Below are 21,349 nucleotides of genomic sequence, written 5' to 3' on the forward strand. Positions count from 1 at the left end.
TCAGTTCCCTGATTACTAATAATTATGAACATCACTTTACAAGTTTATTAGTCATATAGTGATTTTTTTGTCTATGTATTCTTTCCATATTTTTTCTACTGGGGCATGCATATGTTTTCTTATTGATTGGTAGGTGTTCTTTACATATTTTGATGTTAACTCTTTACAGGTCTTCATTGTGAATATCTTATTTGAGTGTTAATTTGTTTTGAACTTTCTTCAAGGTGTCTTTAAATCTTTAATCCATTTGGAATTGATATACTATGAGGCAAGGGTCCAACATCACCTTTTCTCCATCTATATGGATAATGGGTAGATTTTTTTATCTCTAATTATTGATCACTCTTTCTTCCTTGCTGATCTGATATGTCACTTTTGTCACATGCCAATTTTCATATGTGATTCTCTGTTCTATTACTCTGTTCTACTTATCTATCCATATTATCCTTCCTCTCTGTTCTTACTTTTCAGAAACATCCTGGCTATTCTTGGTCCTCCATCCCTTCATATAAATTTTATAATCTTTTTGTCAAGTACTGTTTTTAAAACCCTGAAATTTTGACTGGAAATACATTGAATCAATAGATCATTGAAGTCTTTAATATCTCTTTTAAAAAAATATATTTGTAGTTGTGGATGGACACAATATCTTTATTATATCTATTTATTTTTATGTTGTGCTGAGGAACAAACCCAGTGCCTCAGATGTGAAAGACAAGTGCTCCATCACTGAGCTACAACCTCAGCCAAAATCTTTAATATCTCTTAATAAGGTTTTATAATTTTCCCTGTAGAGGTCTTTCACGTCTTTTATTAGATTACTCCTAGATACTTGATACTTGATGATTAGAATGTTGTAGACTTATTTCCTCTTTAATTTTGTTTTGTAGCTTTTACTGGTATAGAGAGATGCAACTGATTTTTGTATTAATCATATACCCAACCATCCCATTAAATTCTCCTATTCTTTCTAATAATCTGATGATAATTTGAGATTTCTATATAAATAATCATTTGAGCTACTAATAATAACTATTTTATTTCCTCCTTTCCAATCCTTTTATCATTTTCTTACCTATTTAACTCTGAGGAACCATTGATATTGTGCTAAAAAGAAATGGGGCTAGAGAATATCATTTTTCTGACTTTTCTCATTCTGACACTCATCCTGGCTGACTTCTTTTAGTTCCCTGGCTTCCTCCAATCATCACCTAGAACTTATGCTGTCATGTATCCAACTGTCTCTTGGACCTCTTGACCTGAATGTTCCGCAAGCACCAAAAACTCAACATGTCCCAAACTCATCATCTAGTCTCACATCTCCCCTTATGCCTGCTCTTCCTCTATGTGCTAACCCCTTGAACGGCACATGAATGGCACCCATGTGGCCCAAACCAAAACATCTGACTCCCCTCCTTCTCTCTCCCCTGCCACATCCCCTTTCAGTCCTGAAAGTCTTATCAATTCTAATTCATCAATAGTGCTTTAACCCTAACCTTCTTTCTACCCATTCTACCAGCTCCCTTCAGCTCTCACCTGCCTTACTATGATGTTCATAAATCATCACCTGCACCCAGTCTTGCTTTCTCATCCATGCCACCACCAGAATAGTTCCTCTAAACCTAAAATCTGCTACACTGTGTCTATATTAAAATCCCAAGTGGTTCTCTAAGATTTATAGAAAGTCTAAATCTGTTTCGTGGGACAAATGTCTAACAGGCATTTGTTTTAGGCCCTCTGAAATCTCAGCTTCATCTCCTGCTCTCCCTGCTTTAACACTATTAGTTCTCTTTCTCTCCTTCCCCTCTCCCTCTTCCCTTCCTCCCTCCACCTCTCTCTATTTTTTTTTATACCAGGAATTGAAACACCCAGAGGCGCTTAACCTCTGAGCCACATCCCCAGTCCTTTTTTATATTTTATTTAGAGACAGAGTCTCAGTAAATTGCTTAGGACCTTGCAAAGACTGAGGCTGGCTTTGAACTCTCAATCCTCCTGCCTCAGCCTCCTGAGCAGCTGGGATTACAGGCATGTGCCACCATGCCTGGCTCCTGGTACTGTCTCTTTAGAAGAACTTGTGCATACTTCTCTCCCCTCTGCCCCTTCCTCTCTCACTTCCCCCCCCCCCCCCAGTGGTATGCTTCCTTTCCATCTTGTCTGGCTAATCCACTCATCCTTTAGCACTGATGATTGATATCACTTCTTCCAGGAAGCCTTCACTATGTGGGTAACTGGCCTTGCCTGTTTTCCCCACTCTTCAAGAGCAGGGAAAGGTCTTATTCATGTTTATATCCCTAGCACCACGTTTAACGCCAGACACAACATAAGGGCTAAGTGATTGCATTGGAAAGGTACATGAGCCAGTGGTCTGGGTTTGCTAAGAATCCCACCTTTAGAATCTCCTTTCAGTGCCTCCCTGATCTCTCCCCGCATGCCGTATCCCATCACTTTGTTTACATCTTTCCTTGGCACGCGTCCTGCAGAACTTGGCCTTTTGTCTAATCCCCTCCACCAGCTGCTTGAGGGCTGGGGTTGTGCCTCATCCATCCTGGTGTTCCCACCACCTATAGCCCAGAGCCTCACACAGAACCAGTGCCAAATAGATATCCAGTGTAATAAAAGTGAATTCCCTCCTGCTCAGCCATACACTGAGCAGAGGACCTGCTTTGGAGTCTTCTGTGGGCTGCATTAGCATTCAAAGGAGGAGATACTTCCGCCAGCATCTCCACCTGCACAGCCTTCAGCCTCCACCTCTCCACTTTTATAACAGAAGTCTCTGGAACAACATTATCCCTTTCAGGTAAGTCACTTCACAAGCAAGACCCCTTCATCTTTCTGTCCTACGGCAAGGTATACCTGCCTGTTTTCCTGGCTTTATTTGGGGGCATTTGTTAAGGAAGAAGCCTGGTTGTGGCATTTGGTGGAGATTTTTTTCCCTTCTGGAAATATCACCCCTCTCCTCCGCAGCTGTTTATGAGTGCCATGCTCTGCCATTTAAATATTAATGCTATGGAAACAGAGGAGAAAAATAGGCCTTTCATCTGATATGCAATGTTGGGGGAAATTAAGATTAATAAGTGGTGACAAGCTCTACAGAGGAAATAAAAGTTAAATTGCCTTGGACTATTTTCAGAAGTTGTTTGAGCAATGAGTATATTTTATTAAATACTCCATTACCAGGATCATTCCAAAGGCCTGATTTCTGACTATGGAGCTCACATGAGAACTCAGACCTTCATTTTTTTCCTCCTCAGAATACTTGTATTCTGCATATTCACATGTGAGGAAATCACTGAAGGAGGAAAATTGAGAAATGTCCAAGAGTTAGGGGTTTTTTTTGTTCTGTTTTGTTTTGTTTTGTTTTTTATCAAATGTCAAGCAACTGTTGTCCTGGGGAAAGGCAAATTTTAGGCTTAAAATCATAAGCAATAAATTTATTTGTAGAACTTTTCACTTCTTCAGCCAGCTAAATCACATCATTGACACATTGGCACACCTTCGGTCATAGCTGGGCTTGGCCTGTTAACGGCCGAGGCAGGGGGCCCTCCAGTTCTGCCCCAGGTTTGATTCTCACAGCCTCCTCTCTGCTTAACTTTAGGGCTATCAGTGAAAATATGAAGCAGCGACTCCCCAAAGTGTGGTCCCTGGACCAGCTCAGGACCATCATGTGGAAACTTGCTAGAAATGAAGAGCCTTGGTTCTCAACCAGGTCTACTGAATCAGAAACTCTGGAGGTGAGGTTCAGTAGCTCTTGTTTAACAAGCCCTCCAGGAGATTGTTAAACAGAAGCACCTTCAAGTATGAAAACCACTGATTCTTAACCTTGGTTGCACGTTCATATCATCTGGGGAAATTGCTTTTAAAAAAACTGGTGCCAGGGTTCTGTCCCTCAGAGATTCTGATTTAATGGGTTTGGGTGAAACCACTGTGATGATATGTGTTTAAGCTCCCCAGATGATTTTCTGTGCAGCCTGGGTTAAAAAATCTGATTTCAGGCTCTGGGTTTTTTTTACTCTGGTGATGGCAACAGCCTCAAAAATGGGCTCTTGGTTTCCAATCTTTTCCCCTTTGTTTTTTACCCTCCTCAACCCTCATCCAACCCCAGGGATTTATCTCCAATCCAATAGTTCTCAAACTTTACCATTCATCAGAATAACCAGAGGGTTTGATAAAGACAGTTTGCTGAACCCCAACTCCAGGGCATCTGATTTAGTAGGTCTGGGTCAAGGCCCTCCCAGGTGAGACGGAAACTGCAGGTGAGGCTTCTAACCCCTGAGTGCTCCAGTCACTCTGCCTTGGTTGGGAGAAAAAAATTATTATAGGAATCAATGAGTTCGCAAGTCCTCCACCCACTGTTGTGTGGAGTCCCCTGCTCCTGACCAGAACCACTGGAGCATCACAGTGAAGAGTGTGGCCTCAGGGTCCTGCTGCAGTATTTGATCCCTATTTGTAAAAAGTGGGATAACATGGGACCTACTTGATTGAGCTGCTATAAGGATTAAATTAATACACTAATACATAAAAGTGCCTAGCACATACTAACTGCTCAGAAATATTTATAATAAGTTACAAACTTACGAAGTTATAATTAATTATACCTTTTTGAGTCACAATTACAGAGGAAAAACAGCTCTTTCCAATTACTTTATAGCCCCTCCCTCCATTAGTTCAGACACTATTGCCCGGGGATCAAAATGACACATACTCTGCTATTCATACTCAGAATCACATGTCCCTCTCCTCTTTGCTTCCCCACCCCCGCAAAAAAAAAAAATGAAGGTGTGATTAATGGACCACTGTGAGACTGATAAAGGACTCCCTCTTGTCATGCCCTGGCATAACAGCAATCTCCTAGAAGAAAATGCAACTCCTAAACAAGTTGAAAAAAATTTTATACAGTCCTAAAATCACATATCATCACATCACACAGCTTTAAATCATTCCATGATTCTCTATTGCCTTAAAAATAAAAAAGAAAATTGTTTATCATCACTTGATGGGTCCCCAAATCCTTTTCAGCTTCTCATCCACTAATGAGCCATTTAGACTTTTTCTATGAAGTCACAGTGCCTTTGCCTCTGTTGTTGCCTCTAGGAGGTGCCCTCCTCTGCCTGCTTGCACAGTCAGAAAACTCTGTTTTGGAGACTCACTCAGTCACCTCTGCCTTAGAACCTCCCTGATGTACTGCTTCCCTTCTATGTGTCATCTCCATGCCACACCATCCCCTGTTGCTCTGAGGAATGCCCTGGTTGCCACTGCCTGTTCACAGGCTTTCTCTCCTGCTGGACTATGAGCCAAACCAAAGCTGGACCATGTGCTGGCCATCCCTAACCCCACACCATAATCCCTAGCCAGTCCTGGAGTCTCCATTGCTGAGCAAATGATGAATCAACGAAGGGTAATGAAGAGAAGAAAGGCCCAGTGGATTCCAAGTAAGTAAATTGAAGGCAATTCCTGAAGGATCAGGAGGAACCAGGAGAGAAGAGATCAAGGGTAGGGTGCAGAAGAGAGAAGAAGAGGTCACTTCAAGCTGACCCTGAAGCCAGGTGTGTGGGCCCTAGAACTGGTGGCTATCACTCAACAGGAAAAAATCTACCTCCCTATATTCATCAAGGTAACAGTTCTCAAACATTTTGCTCTGAGACTTCTTTATACTCTTAAAAATTATTAACAACCCAAAGTGCTTTTATGTGTGTGGCTCACATCTTATGATATTTACCATATTTCAAATTCAAGTGGAAACATATTAGACTATTTCTTCATGAATCTATTTTAAAATGATAATAAAGATGCCAACAAATATTTTATTTAAAATGAAACTATCTTCAAAAAAAGAACTTTTATTGAGAAGTGTCACATTGTTCAGTACTTTTGCAAGTGCCTTTAATACCTGGTTGATAGACAATATTCATGTATCTGCTTCTGTAAATCTGTGGTGATAGGACTGATCATGTGGCCTCTAGAAAGCTGTACACTTGTGAGTGAATGAGAGTGAAAAGGGAAAATGAAGTTTTAGGGCTGTTATGAAAATAATCTTGACCTTGTGGATGCTATGAAAGGGTCTCTGATTCCCAGACCACACACTGAGAGCTGCTGGATTAAGATATAGATCAGCTGAGGTCACAGAGACTAAAATAGACTGAAATAACAGTAAGTGGAATAAGATAAAAGTGTATTTCTCTCTTGCCTAATTTCTAGAAGTATCAGCACCCATCAGTCACGGGACTCTGTCTAGTTGTTCTCTCTGTCATTCTGAGGAGACATCGCCCCAAACGGCTCCCCAGTAGTACCATCTCTATGTTCCAGCCATCAGGAAGGGGAGAGCACACCCTTTAAGGATCACCTTTTAGCACACCACCCAGAAGTACACATACCACTTCCCATAGCCCAACCTTGGACAAAAGTCTATTACTGAGCTGCAAAGGAGTCTGGGACGCATCTTTAATCTGGTTGACCGAATGTTCCAAACCTGGAAAAGAATGCAAGAAAAGATATGGGGATGATTCCCACTCTCTGATACACGGTTCCTTCCCTGTAGGTTGCAGAGCACAGGCCCAGGGAGGAGCTTGGGCAAGTCAAGGCTTAACTTACCACTGCCCAGGAGACAGAGGAGTTGGGCGTGGCCAGGTGCAAGACAAACACAGCAATGTGCCTTGGTCTGTGCATCTGCCTCACAGAAACACTAAGAGAAAACAAGGAAGCAGACAGGTCCTCAGGAAGTGGGAGCTCACATAAGGAACAACAGAAAGAAACTGGAAACCAATCCCAATGGAAACAAGCTAGCAAGAGGCAAAGTGCCAAGCACCAACTGCTATGAAGCTGTGGTTAGAATAAAGGTCAAAATCATCCAACACAGCTCCCAAGGCTGCATGATCCCAAACTCAACCCTTCCATAGCCTCCTTCCTCAAATATATTCCATGCCAGTCTTCTTTGCTCACTTTCCAATTTCATTCACGTTCAACTTGAAAAATGTTCTTCAGTATTTCTTTTCTCAGGGCCTTTGCATCTCCTGGAATGCTCTTATCTCCACCAGTCTAACCTAAACATGCCCATCCTTCAGATCTGTGGAATAAATAAAGACTGACCAAAAAGTCCAGTCATTCAGCATTTGTTTTGGGGGGGGTTGGCTAACTTCATTTAGCATTATCTTCTCCAAAGCCATCCATTTACCTGCAAATGCCATGCTTTTATTCTCTTTTATTGCTGAGTAAAATTCCATTGTGTATATATGCCACATTTAGATGTTGGACTTTTGTAAGCTGAGGATGGTGTTTTGCTGCTTCTCAACTGACAAGTTTCCAGAACCCTCTACAAAGAAGAGCTGAAGGCATGAGTTCTGTATTGTTTCTTCCTGCTGAGCCATTGTGGCATTCCAACAGAGCCATTCACCAGGCAAATAAGGTTCTATTCTAGCCTGAGACAACAAAGGTGTAAGATGTTTCAAGTTGAGTCAATTCTCCACCCTTGGGTCCAACCTGTCTAAGATCTGACATCTGCCTCAGGATCTCATCCTGGGATACATTTCCTCCAAAGCATGAATCACTGACAGTACTCTAGAAAATATTCCACTGGACTCTGGTACTGCCCATTTAGCAAGAAGATTACTTGTGCTGAAGTTCTGGCATAAACCTGCCAGCTGTAACATATCTTGCTGGTCTGACCCAATGATGACCCATAGTACTCTATGTCTGGGCTGTTTTCTTTTATTTTCCATCCTCTGAAGATTGTCAGAATTCTGCCTGGCTAAGCAATAAATCCATCTTTTCAGGGATCAATTGCAATGACTGGCTGCAAAACCTGGAAATCCAATTAACTGCAAAATAAATAAAAAATGAAAAAATACACTGAAGCTGTGGAATAAGTCAGCGAGGAAATGTTCTGGACATTAAAATAAACAAGGAAAAATTTCAACTTCATTTGTCTTCTTTTCCTTTTTTTAAACTCTGTTATTGATAAATTTAGCCTTAGTTCCAATTTTGTCTTAGCCACAATTTGCTCAAGTATAGATCTGTTGAGATGGCTAGCTCGGTGCTAATTATACTCTGCAGGCACTCTCCAGAGAGAAGCCAACTCGGCTAGGATTACCTTGCTACCATATGTAAAACTTCAGGCCCTCTCTCTCTCTTCATCTTTTTACACCACATGTGTTCTTAAAGGAGCATAAATCTGCTCTAACGTAGTGTGGGAAATATGAGTTATTTTGGCTTTCTGGGACATTTTGAAAAGGACAGAGTTTTCATCAATTGCATCAGTTGGCTCAGTGAAAGGCCTTATGCCTCACTGCTACTGAGGTCTATTGGGCTGTAGTCATCACAAATGGATCCTATGAGCACTAGACAACCTCCCAGTGTGGAGACTGGGTCACGGACCTCATGGCATAAGCTTCATGGCTACCTCCCAGGCCTCCTTGAAATGGGTCCCACATGAGGCTGAAGGCACCAGGCCACCCAGGAGAGGATAAACCTGCAAAGACAAAAAAGGAAATGGCTACTTGAACTCCATCAGTTTTGGTAACTGGAACACAAATTTATATCCTGCAGCTGTACCAATGAGGACAATCCAGAGTTGTGATTCCTAGTTCCAACCTGGGACGGCTGAGGACAACAGAGGAGAAAGGGGATCTCATGGCTGGGGTCCAGATTTTGAGAGAGGCTCTGCCACTGACTCTTCCTGTAACTTTGGACAGACTTGAACCACTCTGGGTCTCAGTCTCCTCATGTATAAAATGGGAAGACTGAAATAGAGACTTCCGAGGCCCTTCCTGCTCCCAAGGCGTGTGATTCCATATGGGGTGCATGAAAGCACATCTGTTTTATTAAAGAATATTTGTGAAAAGAGTATTCCTATTTCAATAAACTATAAACTAGCTCTTCCATCCTTCCTTCTACCCTGCCCACATCAGCCATTGTTGAATCATGAGTATTAAGCAGATAGCACCTGTTGGTTCATAGATGCCACCGTGGAAACCAAGAAAACCAAAAGTCTACTGTTCCCCAACATTACTCAATAGGAAAGCAAAATGATACAGTGTTACTTTTTTTTAAAAAATGATATCAATCAATGTGAGTAGAAACCTCTCCCAGACTTCAAAATGTGCCCATGCAGACAGTTTTCAATTCAAGTCACAAATTATTATCCTTTAGCGGGCTATTGATTTGGTTTTACAGAAAATATTGCTTTATTTTCTAAACTTATTCTCAAAATTCTATTTACCCAAAACAAACAAGAAACTGGGAAGTTATAGCCCATTTGTCATGGTTTAGATATGAGGTATTCCCCCAGAGCTCCTGCAGGAATGTTTGGAGGTGAAGCGATTGGGTTATGAGAGCTATAACCTAATCAGTTTAAATGGACTGACTAGTAGGCAGGTGAGGGGTGGCTGGAGGAGGTGGGGCATGGGAGTCATGCCCTAGAAGAATCCATGTTCCCCGTGGCCCTTTTCTGCCCTTCCCTCCCTGCTTCCTGGTTGCCAAACCCTGAGCAGTTTCCCTATGCCACACTGTCACACCCTTCTGCCACCGTGTGCTGCCTCACCTTGGGCCCAGAACAATGGACCTGGTCAACCATGGACCAAACCTCTGGAACCATGAGCCAAAAGACACTTTTCTTCCTCGAAGTTGTTCTTGTCAGGTGTTTTGGTCACAGTGACACAAAGCTGACGAACACACAACTGGAGACAGAGTCATTACCAACTAGAGATTCTTCCATGGTCATAAACTAAAATTGCTGCCTCAGGGAACAGAAAGTAAATAGAGACTAAGGTATCTCCTTAAGTCTAGCTGGAGAGATCAGACTCACACAAGGAAGTTACTAGAAAGCAGCCTCGGCATAACATGGATAAATTCACCCTTTCCACTTCAAGCCTGATAACTGTGCTACTGACTTAATCATTTAAGTAAAATGACAGTTCGTGCTTAGACGCTAAGTCTATGCCAAGCACTGTGCTTAGCACCAGAGAAACAGCACCAAAGCCTTCCCCTTAAATCTGATGCACATCCGGGTCACGGAAAAAAATGAGTTAATTCCTTGGGAAACCCTCGGCTATTTAGCATCACGTAGACAGACGTGTTTTGTTAACCTATGGCTGTATCCTTCTATTTTCATCAAGTGGTGTTGGTATCCAGAAGGCAGCAGACGCCTGAGGCTCTCATCTTCCCTATCCCTCTTTCTTCTCCAAGGCAGGTAGTTACAAGTACCAAATAAGTTTCTATTCTCACTGTGGGGTTTTTGGTTTAAAACTGTTTATTGATCAATAAAAAAAGTAGAAATCACAAAGTCATTGCCTGGGGAAACTGTACTAGTAATTTTACAGCAGGCTAGATAGTAAGGAAAGATTACAAATGTTAGTAGGCGGGAGATCAGCTCTTGCTGAAAACAAGTCAATCCTAACAAAAAAAAATCCAACCATCACTACCGACCGACCTTGAAGAGCCTGGACAAGGTCAATGGCAGATTGCATATGATCATATTGCTTCTATTCCCGGTTTGTTTACTAGCTCTAGGAAAAAAAAAAAAAGTGGACAGACATCATATGTAGGCCCATATGTTTAAAAGTAATAAACACTGTAAATAACAGACTTGAGTTCTCAAAAGAATGAACGCAAAAGAGAATGTACGTAGGATTTAGAAAAACATTTTTAAACAGATTTTAAAGTTAATTTTTAAAATAGAATCATTACTAGACATATTGTTGCCACTATAGCTATTTATATTAATAACTCTGACTCACCCAGCAAGTCTTCATAAATTCAGAGACATTGGAATACACTGGCAGCATTCATTCATTCTTTTATTTTAAGTATTTATATTTGTTTTAATTAGTTATACATGATAGTAGAATGCATTTATGTACTTTGATATATCATACATAGATGGAATATAATTTCTCATTTTTCTGAGTGTACATGTTGCAGAATCACATTGGTCATGTAGTCACATATACACATACAGTAATAATGTCTCTTTCATTCTACTATCTTTCCTGTCCCCACACCTTCTCCTCTCCCCTCCCATCACTTCCCTCTACCTAACCTAAGGTAACGATATTTTTCCCTAGTGTCTCCCACCTTATTGTGAATTAGCATCTGCATATTAGAGAAAACATTCAGGCTTTGCTTTTGTGGGACTGGCTTATTTTGCTTAGCATGATATTCTCCAGCTCCAACCATTTACCTACAAATACCGTCATTTCACTTTTCTTTAAAGCTCAGTAATATTCCATTGAGTATATATACCACATTTTCTTTATTCATTCATCTATTGAGGGACACCTAGGTTGGTTCCATAGTCTAGTTATTGGGAATTGAGCTGCTATAAACATTGATGTGGCTGCATCACTATAGTATGCTTATTTTAAGTTCTTTAGGTATAAACCAAGGAGTGGGATAGCTGGGTCAAATGGTGGTTCCATTCCAAGTTTTTTGAGGAATCTCCATACTGCTTTCCATTGTAGTTGCACCAATTTGTAGTCCCACCAGCAATGTAGGAGTGTACCTTTTTCACCACATCCTTGCCAATATTTATTGTTGCCTGTATTCTTGATGATTGCCATTCTGATAGGAATGAGATGAAATCTTAGTGTAGTTTTGATTTGCATTTCTCTAATTGCTGGAGATGTTGAACACTTTTTCATATAGGTATTGATCAATTAAATTTCTTCTTCTGTGAAGTGTCTGTTCAATTCCTTAGCTCATTTATTGATTGGGTTATTTGTTTTGTTGATGTTGAGTTTTTTGAGTTCTTTATATATCCTAGAGATTAACGCTTTATTGGAGGTGCATATGGTAAAGATTTTCTCCCAATCTGTAGGCTCTCTCCTCATGTTATTGTTTTCTTTGCTGAGACAAAGCTTTTTAGTTTGAATCCATCCCATTTATTGGTTCTTGATTTTACTTCTTGCACTTTAGGAGTCTTGTTAAGGAAGTCAGATCCTAGGCTGACGTGGTGCATATTTGGGCCTATTTTTTTTTCTTCTGTTATTCTCAGGGTCTCTGTTCTAATGCCTAAGTCCTTGATCCACTTTGAGTTGATTTTTGTGCAGGGTGAGAGATACATGTTTAATTTCATTTTGCTCCATATGGATTTCCAGTTTTGCCAGCAGCATTTGTTGAAGAGGCTATCTTTCTCTAGTGAATGTTTTCGACACCCTTGTCTTGTATGAGATAACCATATTTATATGGGTTTGTCTGTGTGTCTTCTATTCTGTACCATTGGTATGCAATCTATTTTGGTGCCAATACCATGCTGCTTTTGTTACTATAGCTCTGTAGTATAGTTTAAGGTCTGGTATAGTTATGCCTCTTGCTTCACTTTTCTTGCTAAGGATTGCTTTAGCTATTCTGGGTCTCTTATTTTTCCAAATAAATTTCATGATTGCTTTTTCTATGTCTGTGAAGAGTGCCATTGGGATTTTAATAGGAATTGAATTAAATCTGTATAATGCTTTTGGTAGTATGGTCATTTTGACAATATTAATTCTGCCTAACTAGGAACATGGGAGATCTTTCCATCTTCTGAGTTTTTCTTCAATTTCTTTATTTAGTGTTCTGTAGTTTTAATTGTAAAGGTCTTTCACCTCTTTTGTTAGATTGATTCCCAGGTTTTTTGTTTTTGTTTTTGTGTTTTTGTTTTTTTGAGGCTATTGTTAATGGAGTAGTTTTCCTAATTTCTTTTTCAGTGGATTCATTGCTGATGTATAGGAATGTGTTTATTGGTGTTGATTTTATATCCTGCTACTTTGCTGATTTCATTTATTAGTTCCAGAAGTTTTCTGGTGGGAATTTTTTGGATCTTCTAGATATAGAATCATGTCATCAGCAAATAGTGATCGTTTGAGTTCTTCTTTACCTATTTTGTATCCCTTTAATTTCTTTCTTTTGTCTAATTGCTCTGGCTAGAGTTTCAAGGATGATGTTGAATAGAAATGGTGAAAGAGGACATCCTTGTCTTGTTCCAGTTTTCAGTTGGAATGCTACTGTAACAAATGGAAACTAAATAATACACAATTGAATGATGAACAGATAGTAGAAGAAATAAAGGATGAAATAAAAAATTCTTAGAGGTAAATGAGAACACTGATACAACATATCAAAATCTCTGAGACACTATAAAGGCAATACTAAGAGGAAAGTTTATTGCTTTGAGTGTACTCATTAAAAGAATAAAAGCCAACAAATGAATGACCTAACACTATATATCAAAGCCCTAGAAAAAGAAGAATAAATCAACACCAAAAGCAGTAGAAGACAGGAAATAATTAAAATCAGAGCAGAAATCAGTGAAATGAAAACAAAAGAAAAAATTGACAAAATAAAACTTTGGTTCTTTGAAAAAATAAATAAAATAGATAAACCCCTGGCCATGCTAATGCAGAGAAAAAGAGAGAAAACTCAAATTACTAAAATACAAGATGAAAAAGGAAATATCACAACAGACATGTCTGAAATACAGAAGATAATTAGAAACTATTTTGAAAATTTATATTCTAACAAAATAGAAAATATCGAAGACATCAACAAAATTCTAGAGACATATGACCTACCCAAACTGAATGAGGAGGTCATACACAATTTAAGCAAATCAATTTCAGTAGAATAGAAAATACCATCAAAAGCCTACCAACCAAGAAGAGCCCAGGACCAGATGGATTCTCAGCCGAGTTCTACAAGACTTTCAAAGAAGAATTAACACCAATACTCCTCAAAGTATTCTATGAAATAGAAAATGAGGGAACTCTTCCAAACTCATTCTATGAGGCTAATATCACTCTGATACCAAAACCAGACAAAGACACATCAAAGAAAGAAAACTTCAGACCAATATCTCTAATGAACATAGATGCAAAAATTCTCAATAAAATTCTGGCAAATTTCATACAAAAACCTATTAAAGATAATTCACCACGATCAAGTGGGATTCATCCCAGGGATTCAGGATTGGTTCAACATATGGAAATAAATAAGTGTAATTCACCATATTAATAGACTTAAAAACAAGAATCATAGGATCATCTCAATAGATGCAGAAAAAGCATTTGACAAAATACAGCACAGCTTCATATTCAAAACACTAGAAAGTAGAAACATACCTCAATATTATAAAAGCTATATATGCTAAACCCAACCAAGGCCAGTATTATTCATTCTTTCAATTATCCTTTCTTCTGTCTGCTCAACCAAGACTGCTGTGGATATGAACAACCAGACGGGTACCATGCCCTCATCTTTGTTTCTAACAATGACCTTAACCTAATCTAAGAAGAACATTCATTCCAACCTAGCCGTACCTTTGCCTCCTCCCACTGGGCCTTATTTCTCTTAAACCTTTCTATATCCATCACCCAGATCTCCCTAAACTAACTGGAGTCAACTGTTTCCACTGTCATTTTCTTTCTGTACCCTCACCTGCTTCTCTTTTCTCCATGGTTCTCTTGGTCACCATTTTAACTGTATTACATCCACATTCCACTCTTCTGTGACTCGTGGAATGAAGTCTCAGACTTCATCTCCTTGGTCAGCCTTCTTTACCATAGCAGACACAGGGATACTATCTTAAATATCATCAGGCAATATTTCCTCTCCAAAGAGTCAACATGCTCTGGGCATGTTGATGACTATCCAACCTACCCAATGGTAGAATTCTAGCTGAGCATGTGCAAGGCCCTGGGTTTGATCCCCAGCACTGCCCCTCTCAAAAAAAAAAAGATTCATATTGTCTCCACAGGCAGAAGTCTCAGTTATTCCTAAATGGACTCTCATTTTCACTTCTGTGGCAGAGCTCTTAGTCTTTATTCCTACAACCTAAGAGGTAGGTATCACTTCTTGGTTCCAATAACATTCCAACAGCAGAAGCTGACTTAAGAAGTAAGTTAAAGTCATTATCATTATCCCAAATTCCAGCTTAAAGTGGCTTTTTATTTTCCAGCAGAGATCATCTTTGATTATGGAATTCTGAGCAGGTAAGCTCGGGTGGAAGAAAGAGAAGAAGCCCACAGCACTCACTGTTCAGGCTAGATCAGGCAATGCCAGGGAGAATCCTAGCAGGCAGGTTGCAGAGGCACAGAAAGATGAGAGTCTCATAACAAAAGCACATTCTTTACTCTTCACTTTGGCCAAAGAGAATTAATTATATCATAGGAGAAAATCAGGACCCATAATGGATGATCTCACATCAAGTGACCAGTGAACTAACTGAGAGTTTACCTTTCTGCCTTTGGGCATTATGGACACCTGCACACCCAGCATGGCCAAACTTGCAGGTTCCAGCAAGGGGTAAAGGAGGATAAGAAAAATAAAAACTCACACATATATAAAATTTTGAAGATAAGGCTGGAGTCAGTGGAGTGCTGTTCTTTGATGGAGAAGCAGATCTGAAGAGTTACTCCAGAAATCTTTATTTATATGTCTCATTGTAAGGTTAAATACTATGAATGCATTTATTCTTTTTCAGGAAAGTTACTGGACTAGAAACATTTATGCAGCTTCACAGTTGCAATCCACAGTTGCAAAGTACAATGCTAGGAGCTTGGTGTAGTGCTCAAGAAAGTCCTTCGTTTAAAGTTACTGTTAAGTGGGAAGGCTCAGGAGTAACAGAGATGGTGAAACATTGTGGTTGCAAGAGAGATCCTCTATTCCCAGGAGCTGTGTGCCTGAGGTCAAGGTCAAAGCTGATAATACTCTTGCTCAGAGCCTCCTCATGCAGGGCATTACCATAGCAGCTAGGCATCCTGTGCCCTTGCACAGGAACATTCCCAGGCACCAGGCATGCCACAGTCATGAGGTCATCAGAGACCCCCAATCTCAGTCACTGCTCTCCCATACTCTGTCACTGCTCTCCACAGACTTCCACATCAGGAGCTTCTAGGTCAGCTTTGACCCCATGTCTAGGATCCAAAGAGGTGAGAACTTCATCTTGAGCCTGAAGACTCAAACATGAGGCATCTATTCACATGAAGAACTAAGGACCCTCTAGAGTAGGTCTCATCCTGAGAAAAGAGAGAAAGAAGATGCAGAAGCTTAATTCAAGAGTACACCTTACACATTCTGACACAGAATGTCAGAAAGATAACAGTAGAATGTCACCGTGTCCTGCATGGGCAAGGGAATTGGATTCCCCTTCAGTGGAATAGGCTGGCTAAGAAATAAAAGCTAAGAAAAATAGGATGGCGAAATAACCACGGAACACAGAAAGTAGTTTCAAAAGCAAGGGCAGGACAGACAAAGCTGACCAGAAGGGTCCAGATTCTAACAAAGAAAGAAGCCCATGTCTGCTTTATTTATATCAAAAAATATCAAAGAAATTCTATAGAAAGTTCTTCACTAAAACAGGTCAGAGGTGGGGGCAGGTAGGTTACACCCATCTCCAGAGCTGCTCCTGCAGGAAACCTTTCTAGCAGAGGAGAGGGGAAGGTCACGTGCATCAGGTGGTCTGCCTCAGTGGGAGTGCCACGGGAAGTTCCCAGAGCCAGACCTATTCCCTCGCTGACTGCCATGCAGGAAAAGGTCCTCACGCATTTCTTGAATGGCTTCCTGCAGTAGAATCCCTGTGTCTTCTTCATTGTAGATATAGTAATTCAGCAACTGATTGCTTTATGAGAAATCCGACACTAATTGAATAGCTTCTATACAAAAACAAAAAGACTCACCAAAGTGAATATGGAGGTTCAGGACTCCCACCTGCCAGAATCCTGCCACTGGCACAGCATCAGATAGTCAGATAGAGACCCCCAAGCTCCCAGCTTCTCTCAGGGTAAGGAAGGGATTGGTTTGTGCATTCAGCAGCCCACCTTTTCTGACAGGCCTTCCCAGAGAACTTCCTTCTGTCTTGCTAGTCTTGAAGCTCTGGCAGGTCCAAGTGGAAATCTATACATCTGGAGAATAGAGACAGCACTTTAGACTGATGGATGCAATAGCTCCCTGCTATCCTCTGACTCAGCACAGATAGAACAAACAAAAACCACAGCTACCTTAAACTTCCGGGAAAGGGTCAGAGTTGGTGGAGGCCCCCAGAATCTCTGACTTGGCCACTTGGTGGGGCTTGTCTTCTGTATAAGGGAAAGCAGTCTTTACTGGAGGAAATATCTATTTTAGCTAATGCACAGACCTAAACAGAAAGTGAATAAATAAAAGTGTTTCCAAAAAAGGAACAGGATTAATTTCTAGAAAGACTACATAGGTATCTTGTAGTGAAAGTGGTCACCGTAAAACTGTCATAAATTCAAAACAACCATTATAAAAATAATCACAAAAATTAAGAAAAAAAAAACAAAGAGAGATTCTTTGTAGCTCAACAGAGATAGAAAATAGTTCTAAACAAAATTATGGCGCTGAAGAACACAATTACTAAACTAAATCCACTACAAGGATTCAACAGACTAGATAAAATAGAAGACAGGATTGGTGCACTTAAAGACAGATCATTGGAAAATAATGCATAGGAGCAAAAATAAAAAGGAATAAAGCCAGGCATGGTGACACACACCTATAATATTAGCATCTTGGGAGGGTGAGAAAGGAGGATCAAAAATTCAAAGCCAGCCTCCGCAACTTAGCAAGGATCTAAGCAATTCAGCAAGACCCTGTCTCTAAAAATAAAGAAAAGAAAAAGGATAAAGAGGACTGGGATGGGGCATGGTGACGCACACCTGTAATCTCAATAGTTCAAGAGGCTGAGACAGAAGGTATCATGAGTTCAAAGCCAGCCTTAGCAATGGTGAGGCACTAAGCAACTCAGTGAAACCCTATCTCCAAATAAAATACAAAATAGGGCTGGGAATGTAGCTCAGTGGCTGAGTGCCCCTAAATTCAATCCTTGGTACCAAAAGAAAAAAAAAACCTGGGCATGCAGCTCAGCAGAGCACTTACCTAGCATGCACAAATTCCCAGGTTCAATCCTCAAAACCACACACAAAAAAATCTGCCTTCAGAAATTGAGTTTTTTTCAATCATAAAGATGACTGATATGTCATTTGCAAGAAAATAGAAGTAACTGGATGTTACCATGTTAAACAAAATTAACCAAACACAGAAAGAAAAGTATCACATATTTTCTCTCATACATGGAAACTAGAAAGAAAAAAGAAATAATGCCTGGAAAAATAGAAAACAGATTATTAGGAAAGGGGAAGCTGGAGATATAGGGGAAAGTAGAGAAAGGAAGAGAGGGTAGAAGGCAGGCAGACACAGTCAAACCCTGATATATGCATGTGTGGAAATGTCATAGTGGAACCATTAATATGTACAATTAGTATAGTTGAATAATTATAATTTTTAAAAGTAGTGAAGAAAATTTAAGGACTTATGGAACATGACCGAGCTAACTTATAAATACAATGTGGGAATCAAAGAAGAGAAGAAAGACCCAGAAATCTTACTCAAAGAAATAATGGATGAAAACTTCCAAAGTGTGGGGAAGGAAAGCATTTTTTGAGATCAAAGAAGCAAACAGAGATATACATACACACACCAAGAAGCATGAATCCAAAGAAATTTAATCTCAGATACATCATAATCAAACTGTCACAAATCAAAAGGATATTTATTAAAGGCAACAAGAGAAAAATGACTCATGACATTCAAGAGTTTAATCATAAGATAATGTATATTGGGGTCTATGCATTAGACAAAGCAGATACGTAAGATTGCCAGTGGACTTTTCAGGAGATCCTTTGCAGGCCAGAGGGAATGGAATGATACATTCAAAACACACACAAAAATAACTGCCATCCAAGAATATTATATCCAGAAAAAAATTATCCTTCAAAAATGGATAAGAGAGAAAGACTTTCATAGACAAATAAAAAGCTGAGCATGTTCATCACCCACTAGACTTACCTTATAAGAAATACTAAAGGGAATGGGGGTGGGGGTATGTTTGTTTTCTTAGTGAGACAAGGTCTCACTATGTAGTCTAGGCTGGTCTCAAACTTATAGGCTCAAACAATGCTTCTGCTGCAGACTCTCAAGTAGTTGGCTAAAAGGACCTTTTCAAGTGGAAACAAAAAATGCTAAACAACTACATATGAGCATAGTAAAGTATGATGATCATTGATAAAGGTAAATACAGACAAATACAAAACACTGCTTTCTGTGATGGTAATGGGTAAATCATTTTTAATTCTAGCATAAAGGTTGAAAGTCAAAAGTATTTTTAAAATAACGATAACTTAAAAATATATTTAGGGGGCTGGGGATGTGGCTCAAGCAGTAGTGCGCTCACCTGGCATGCATGCGGCCCGGGTTCGATCCTCAGCACCACATACAAACAAAGATGTTGTGTCCACCAAAAACTAAAAAGTAAATATTAAAAAATAATTCTCTCTCTCTCTCTCTCTCTCTCTCTCTCTCTCTCTCTCTTAAAATATATATATGGTTGGGATATAGCTCAGTGGTAAAGTGTTTGCCTTGCATGTACAAGGCCCTGAGTTTGATGTCCAGCACCAAAAAATAAAAAAAATGTTTAAAGATGCACAATATTCATAGATGGGTATGGTGACCATAGTAATATAGAGTACTGTAGGGAGAACTTAAATGTAGAGCTTTGCATGAAATTGAACTTGTTATCAGCTTAAAACAAACATCTGTAACTATATTTTATGTAAGCCCCATGGTAACAACAATTTAAAAAACTACATAATTTTGCAAAAGAAAAAGAGAAAGGAGCCAAAGCTTATTAATGCAAAAAATATCAACAAAACACAAAGGAAAGAGCAAGAGAGAAAGATAGACCAAAAAAAAAACCTACAAAACTTACAAACAATTAACAAAATGGCAATAGTAAATTCTTTCCTATGAATAATTAATTTAAATGAAAATGGATTAAACTCTCCAATAAAACACATGAAGTATCTTTTATTTGCTGTCTACAAAAACCACAATTTAAGGGACTAAATATCAAGGGATAGAAAAAGATATTCCATGCACATGGTAATCAAAAGAGAGTTGGGGAATCTATATTATGTCACACAAAATAATCTTGTCACAAGAAATAAAGAAGAGAATTGTATGATGATATACCTTCCACTAGGAAGATATAACAATTATGAATATATATGTACCCAACATCAGAGCACAAAAATAAATAAACTGAACCATTGATAAAACTGAAGAAAGATAGAGAATACAGTAATTGTTGTAAGATAATTCAACACCCCACTTCAATAATGGATATAATATTCTTATAAAGATTACTAAGGAAAGAGAGAAGTTGAACAACCCTACAGACCAAATGTACCAAACATATATACAGAATATTCCACCAAATAGCAACAGAACATGTATTCTTCCTAAGCATGCACTGAACATTTTCCAAGACAGATCATGTCAAAACAAGCCTTAAAAATGACTGAAATCATTTCAAGTATCTTTACTGACCACAGTGGAGTGAAACTAGAAATTGACAGCAGAAAGAAAACTGGAAATTTTACAAATGTGTACAAATTAAACAACACACTCTTGAACCACCATTGAGCCAGAGAAATAAAAAAAGAAATTAGAAAATACTTTGAAACAAATGAAAATGAAAACTAAACATACCAAAACCTATAGGTTACAAGCAAGAGCATTACTAAGAATTGCCTACTTAAAAAAAAATAGACCTCAAATAAACAACCTAACAACCTAACTTTGCTCTTTGAGGAAATATAAAAAGAAGGGGCAAACTAAGCCTAAGATTAACAGAAGGCTGGAAGTTAGGGGTCTCTTCTCCCCTTGGAAATAATAAAGAGTGAGATAGATAAACATGAAATAAAAATAGAAAAAAAATAACTGAAACTGAGAGTTCATTTTTGGAAAAGATAAAATTGAAAACATTTATCCAAACTAAGAAAAAAAGAAAACTCAAAGTCAAAATTAGAGAAGGGACATTACAACTAACATCAGAAATAAAAAAAGATTATAAAAGATTACTATGAACAATTAAAATGCCAACAAACTGGATAACCTAAAAGAAACTGAAACTTCTGCAAAAAAATTCAAGACAAAGGAATACTTCCAAACTCATTTTATAAGTCCAGCATTACCCTATCACAAAGGTACAAACTACAATCTGATTTGCCTAATGAATATAGATACAAAGATCCTTAACAAAAATACTAATAAACCAAATCCAACAGCGCACTAAAAAAATCATACAGTATGACCACACGGGATTTATCCCTGGGATGCTGAAATGGTTTATTACACAAAAATCAATTAATGTGATGCACTGCATTAACAAAACAGAGATTTTTAAAATAACATAATCCTCTCAATAGATTCAGGAAAAGTACAAAACTCAGCATAATAAAAACTTTCATTTAAAAAAAAATTTTTTTTCAACAAACCAGAAATAGAAAATACTTCAATATAATAAAGG

Source organism: Spermophilus citellus (genome assembly GCF_964194105.1).
Source record: "Spermophilus citellus genome assembly, chromosome: 7".
NCBI lineage: Eukaryota > Metazoa > Chordata > Mammalia > Rodentia > Sciuridae > Spermophilus > Spermophilus citellus.